Below are 7,166 nucleotides of genomic sequence, written 5' to 3'. Positions count from 1 at the left end.
AGTCCTTGACCGTGTACCATGCAGAGAGGCTACTACGAAATTCGAAAATCGAAGTTCGTATCATACCGTTCCGCTGACGCTAATACTATTTAATACGAGAGTTAGATGGATGGTACGATACGACCTTCGATTTTCGAATTTCGTAGTAGACCTTTCTAGTAGTAGCTATAGAACAAGACGAGCCAGTATGGACTGATGGTTCCTTAGCCTTTCTCAGAAGGGTAAATAAAAAAAAGATTTTTGACGTTTGCTTGCATGACAGATGACAGTGCGTGCAGTGAGTGTCAGTGACAGACATTAATTCATGCGGTTGATTTTCGATATCTTTTATTATTTTCCTGGCTGACCACTTGGCTTCCTTGGTGACAGCACGTGTTTGTGTCGGACCTACGAAATTTTGTGGCCTAGTGCTATTTTTTACGTGTTTTGTTGTGTGACCCACCAGTATCGTCGTTCAGTAAGTGTTTTAACAAATACTCGTACGCTGCTAACCCCGCAATGTCGCATATCCCCAAAACCTCCAGACATAACCTCTGTTAGGGAACCGGTTTCCATCGGCGCACCGATGAACTTGTCGCAAGACAGCCAATCGGAGGTGTCGATGGACGCCGAAATAACTCTACTGGGGGCAAAAAGGAGGGCTACGGTGCTGGATGGATCCCAGGCCCCAACTAAGTTGGGGACCAGGGCTCCTTCCGACTCCATAGCCCACCTTTACGAACATCCGGACCTAAAAAATGGACGTAAATACACGTCAAACGACGGAGGTCCTTTCCTTGTCCATGTATCCAAGTCAGAATCAGATCCCTCCGCTGGTACTACCCTAAATCCTATCAAATTTGGACAAGTGATGGTAAACTCGCGTATACAGAACATAGCGCGAGATGGTATCAAAAAAGTAGGTAGAAACCGTGTTAGTGTAGAGTTTAACTCCGCAGAGGCAGCTAATACCTTTTTATCGGACCCACTACTCGCATCTAAAAATTTCGAGGCTACCATCCCAACGTTTAATATCACACGCATGGGTATTGTCAGGGGAGTACCCACGGACCTAGCGCTGGATGCTTTTGTCAATGATGTGGAGCTTCCTTCTGGCTGTGGGGGCATCCTTAAAGCCAGGCGACTTAACCGAAAAGTACACAAACCCGACGGCATTGAGTGGATCCCTACAGGTACTGTGGTGATAACTTTTAGCGGACAAGTTTTGCCAGCCAGAATTTTCTGCTGTTACACATCGTTAGTAGTAGAAAAGTATCTTTTGCCCACAATACAGTGCCACAGCTGCTGTAAATTCGGACACGTAGCGGATCAATGTCGATCAAAACCAAAATGCTTCAAATGTGGCCAAGAGCATACAGGCAAAACATGTACTGTGCAGGAAGACTTAGCGTTTTGTCTGTTCTGCTCAGGCAGGCACTTTGCTACACACAAGACCTGTCCAGAACACACTCGTCAACAGGCTATCAAAGCAGCAATGTCTGACGACAACATCTCTTACTCTCAGGCTTGCGAAAGGTTCCCCCCCTGTTAAGAGATCCTACGCAGACGCGGCTCAGAGCCCCCCCTATTCCCAAACTGATCCTATGCCTCAAACCCAACACTCTGCCTTCCCCACCCACACTCAAAGTCCATCCCAAAGTTACAGGAAAACGGTCTACATACCAAGGTCCCCCCATCGTCCTCTATCACAAGGATATGACCGTGCCGCTCACGAAGCCCTAATTAGAGACCGCAACCCCCCTCCTCCGAGGAATGGTGCCGCCCTCCGGCCCCCAGGCTCCCCGCCCTCCTCCCCCTTTCAGTCCCCCCCCAACGATAACCTGCTGGACGTCCTTCTATCCTTGCTGATCAATATGTTCAGCAAAATGGATGATTTCCCCCTACCGCCCAACGTCGCCAACAAACTTTCACAATTTCTCCAAGTTGTAAATGTTCCATCTCATCCAGTGGAACAGTCACAGTCTCCGCCCTAAAAAACACGAAATTTTGCAAATGGTATCCTCGTATGACCCTACTGTCTTTGCCATATCGGAGACCTGGTTGGTTCCGGGAGCCCGGTTCCGGGTGCCTGGCTTCTCGTGCCTCCGACATGACAGAGATGATGGCTACGCAGGAGCCGCCCTTCTCATCAAATCTTCTGTCACGTATAATCGTATAACTCTTCCCCCTATCCCTTACGGCATTAATGCAGTCGCCGCCAAGATCATGGACTTTACCGTTCTTTCGATCTATATTTACGATCCGCTCTCCATTAATATCTCAGACCTCGAGCACATATTTTCCGCCCTTCCGGACCCATTCCTCATTTTAGGTGACTTTAACTGTCATCATCTCATGTGGGGAAGCGCCGATTACGACGCCTTAGCCTGTGATCTCGTTGACCTGATGGAGGACAAAAACATCTGCCTACTCAATGATGGTTCTCCGACGCGCAGAACGGCACCAGGCCTGAACTCTAGTGCCGTCGATCTTTCCCTGTGCTCTCCACATTTTGGCACCCTTCTCTCGTGGTCTGTGCTCCAGGATTCCCACGGTAGTGATCACCTTCCAATCTTAATATCCTTCCCTACATCCTTTTCCCAACCCAGTACTCCCCCAAATTCTAATAGGTACCACCTGTCCAAGGCTGATTGGGACCAGTTCGCGGCGGACTTGGATGCAGCAGTCAGCAAGATGCCCATTGTCTTACCAGAAAACGCCTGTATTTGTCATGACAACCTGATCGAGGCCTTCATAGTTGCAGCTGACAAAAATATTCCGCCTAAAAAACGTTATAAGGCTAGGTCCTCCCCACCTTGGTGGGACTCTGAATGTACGGACATGATTCGCCTAAGGAACGAGGCCGAGAAAGCGTATTGTGGAAACATGTCCCTGGATAACTTTCTCGCATTCAAAAAGACCGCGGCTCAGGCGAAACGTTTGTTCAAAAAAAAAAAGAAATTTGGATGGATAAACTTCTGCCAAAGTATCTCGCCCCGCACTCCATCAACTGTTCTATGGAAAGCCATAAAACGTTTTAGAGGTTCATTCATAGCCCGAGATGCGCCTAGTAACGACTCCTCAGTTTGGCTCACGGCATTTATAGACACCCTGTCTCCCCCCACTGTCCCCCATGTTAACTCCCTCCCTTCCCCCTATCCTTTGAATTGCCCTCATAATAATCTCGACCAACCGTTTTCGTGGTTAGAACTTTTGGCATCGTTAGACCACCTCAAGAACTCGGCTCCTGGTCCAGATAGTATCCCGTACGCTTTTCTTGCCAAATCTGGCCAGGTTACCAAAAAATACTTTCTAGACCTTTTAAACCATTTCCTCGACCTGGGTTTCGTTCCAGAGGCTTGGAAAAACAAATTATCATCCCTCTACATAAACAAGGGAAAGATCCCCTCCTTCCTTCCTCCCACCGTCCAATCGCCTTATCATCCTGCCTTCTCAAAATCCTAGAGCACATGATTAAGAAACGCCTGGAGTGGTTCGTAGAATCAAATAAAATACTGTCCAAAAGCCAGTTTGGTTTTCGGAGAGGAATGGGCACCATGGATAGTCTCTCGATTTTAACAACTGACATCAGGATCTCCCTCTCAAGGAACGAGTTCCTTGTTGGCGTATTCTTGGACGTATCATCCGCGTATGATAGTGTCATACTCTCCTTACTCAGAGATAAACTATCTAAGCTGAGTCTGCCGCAGAAGCTGACGCATTTCATATGCAACTTCCTAATGGAACGATCCATCGAGGTGAGACATAATGGTTCCCATTCCACTCCGAGGCTAATCTGGCAAGGTCTTCCACAAGGATCCGTATTAAGTCCCTTGCTCTACAGCTTGTACACCCACGACCTTGACGAGGCTGTTTCACCGTTCTGCAACATACTGCAATACGCAGACGACATAGCTTTGTACGCATCGTCCCATTCCGTCGAAGTAGCCACCTGCAACTTGAACCAAGCCCTATTCTACCTGGGTGAATGGCTTGCTGTCCATGGTCTTTCCCTTTCAGTTTCCAAATGTAGCGTGGTTCCTTTTACTAGGAAAAGGTCGTTCCCCCCTGTGGAAGTCGCCTTCAATAATCAACTAATCCCTGTCAGTAAACAAGTCAAATTTCTAGGCGTTACGCTTGACTCTCGGCTTTCCGGTTGCCCCCATATTGATTCCACAGTTAAAAAGTGCCAATCAAACATCAACATTCTGCGTTGTCTTTCGGGTGTGTGGTGGGGTGCCCACCCCTATTCCCAGAAACTCCTCTATAATGCCATAGTACGCAGCGTCCTTGATTATGGCTCCTTTATCTTAGAACCTTGTAACAAGGTGGCCTTAGGTAAACTGGACAAAATCCAGTACCAGTCCCTCCGGGTTATCCTGGGAGCCATGAAATCCTCCCCGACCAATGCCCTTCAAGTAGAAGCAACTGACCCCCCCCTTTACCTCCGACGTCAATACCTGGCTGATCGTTTCTTCCTCAGACTTTCCCTTCTGGACGACCACCCCCTCTTACCTAAGCTGCAAGAACTATCGGATTTAATTACTGACAGTGGATTCTGGTTCAACAAAAACCCGCCATGTCTTATCAATAGCTTCCGCAAATTCAATAACCTCCCAGACCCCTCTTTCACATGCTCCCTTCTCCCCCTTTTTGCTCACAGTTACGATGCTCTAATCTTTCAACCCAACATCATCCTTAACTTCGGAATAACAAAGAACCAGCCCGGAGCTAACAGTTCTTTTCTACACAACATCGAAAACTCCTGGCAAGGCTGGTCTTTGTTATTCACAGATGCCTCCAGGCTTATGGTTGGCGGCGCTGTGGGTTCGGCAGTCTGGATCCCGAAAGATTCAGTTATCCTGAGCTTTAAGTGCCCACCTCACACGTCAGTCTTTACCGGTGAGCTAGTCGCTATTCTGGAAGCCGTTAAATACATTAATGCTCATGGTATTAGCAACTCGTTAATTTTTACGGACTCTCTTAGCGGTTTACAATCCATCACGGCCAATCCTTTCTCTGCCAAAATTAACTATCCTTTAGTGCTACTCATCAGGCAATCCCTATTCGAAGCCCATCTCCGCAACCTTGAGATCTCGTTGGCCTGGATTCCCAGTCATTCTGGGATCCGGGGAAACGAGGTCGCTGACGCATATGCTAAGGAGGCCATAGAGATCGGCAGCTTGGATCACTCCCACTGCTATTTCTATGACCTCTTCTCTGCTGCCAAATCCGATCTCACCTCTCTTTGGCTCCGTCATTATGAGTGCTCCTTACTGGTCAAAGGCCGTCATTACGGGGATATTCAACCAAACATCCCCCCTGAAAAGCGCGGGAAACGTTCGGTCGTTTGGTTGTGTTTTGTAATTGTTTTTTGAAATATTGTGAAAATTGATTTTTTAGTTGACAAGAGTTGATTATTCGGGTATTGTAAATAATAGTACAAGTATTCTATGTAAATTTGTATATTTTTTGTAAGTTATAGTGTATATACTGGACATATAAGGGTAAGTTTTTTGTAATCTTTGTACTTCAGGTAACTCCTTATGGAGTTACCTGAAGACCCAGGGGGGACTGCCCCAGACATAGGACATAATGTGACCATTGTAGATGGATCTAGCACTGATGGCTCTTGTAGCCAGGATAATATTAACCGCAGGAAACGACACTCTGTAAAAACATGTCGCCACTGCAACAAAAAAAGGTCAAGACAACGTCATGGCGAGGCTTTAATAATAAAAGAAGATGATTGTGTTTGTAATTTTGATGAAAGCCGTCAAAGAATGCATAATATATTCGCTAAACCAACTCCCAAGCCACAGCCACAACACATCACTCCTTCTGCAACTAATGATTCAGTACCAGCACCAGCTCAATCATTGACTAACTCGACATCCACAGCTCCCCAACCAGTAGGCAGAATGATGTACCAGAAATCAGATGTAGCCCCATTTAATGTACATGTACAACGATTGCAAATCTCAGAAAATGACAATGTCTCTCTACACCCAGTAGTGTTTGGGAAATTTCTAAGGAAAAATAATATTTCCCAAATTGTTAATGGGAGCCTGAAACGCATTGGAAGAAATAGAGTGACTATTTCTTTCAGCGATTTCAGGCTGCCAATAACTTTTTGACCAACCCTGCCCTGTCAGCATCCAACTACAAGACATTCATCCCGACTTTCTCTGTCACCCGGTTGGGAATTGTACGAGGCGTTCCCTCCGAGTGGTCAGAGGAAGAAGTTTTAGAGAATATCTCTGTTCCTATAGGTTGTGGACCGATATTAAAAGTTAGACGACTAAAAAGGAAAGCTATTGAGTCAGGTGTCAGTGAGTTAAAACCTACAGAGTCAGTGGTACTTACCTTTGATGGCCAAGTTTTGCCCAAACGCATATTCATGTGCTATGCAGCACTACCTGTAGACCTATACATATATCCTACTATACAATGCTACAACTGTTGTCGCTTTGGGCATGTCAGAGGTCAGTGCCGCTCAACTCCCAGATGTTACAAATGTGGTCAGGGACATACTGGAGAAAAATGTGAAGTTGATGATGAGCATATACGATGTTGTCTGTGCAAAGGTTCTCACCTTGCTACTGATAAAAAATGTCTAGAATTTGAGAGACAAAAAAATATAAAGGAGACCATGGCTAAGAGCTGTGTGTCATATTTTGAAGCTAATAAACAACACCCTCCTATCTCAAAAATTTCATATGCTGATGCATTACTCAGTAATAACACTAATGGAACAGAAAAGGATTTCTCACACTCTAGTCCAACTACATCTTACTCACACACTAGCCCAACTACATCTTATAAGAAAACTATCTTTATGAAACCTCGCTCCCCACCCCAATCTAGATCTAAAGGATATGATGTGGCAGCGCATAATGCCTTGACAAGGGATTATGACATGCCCGTCACTAACAAAACTATTTATAAATCTAATGAGACCACTCAATCTGTGAAAGAAATAATTCTATTGATCATTAAGTTACTGTCCCAATCTGGATTGGGTAGTAGTATCTCACCGTCCCACGCTGCCCCTATTATGAATTTTTTCACTCAACTCTTAACCGATAATGAACAGCCAATTTCAAATCCTTCAATGGAACTGTAGAAGTATAATTCCAAAGAAAGCTGATTTACTCTATTTAATAAATAAGTTTAATTTAAAAATT

The sequence above is a fragment of the Choristoneura fumiferana genome, chromosome 6 (assembly GCF_025370935.1).
Source record: "Choristoneura fumiferana chromosome 6, NRCan_CFum_1, whole genome shotgun sequence".
NCBI lineage: Eukaryota > Metazoa > Arthropoda > Insecta > Lepidoptera > Tortricidae > Choristoneura > Choristoneura fumiferana.
This window is presented reverse-complemented; position numbering follows the sequence as displayed.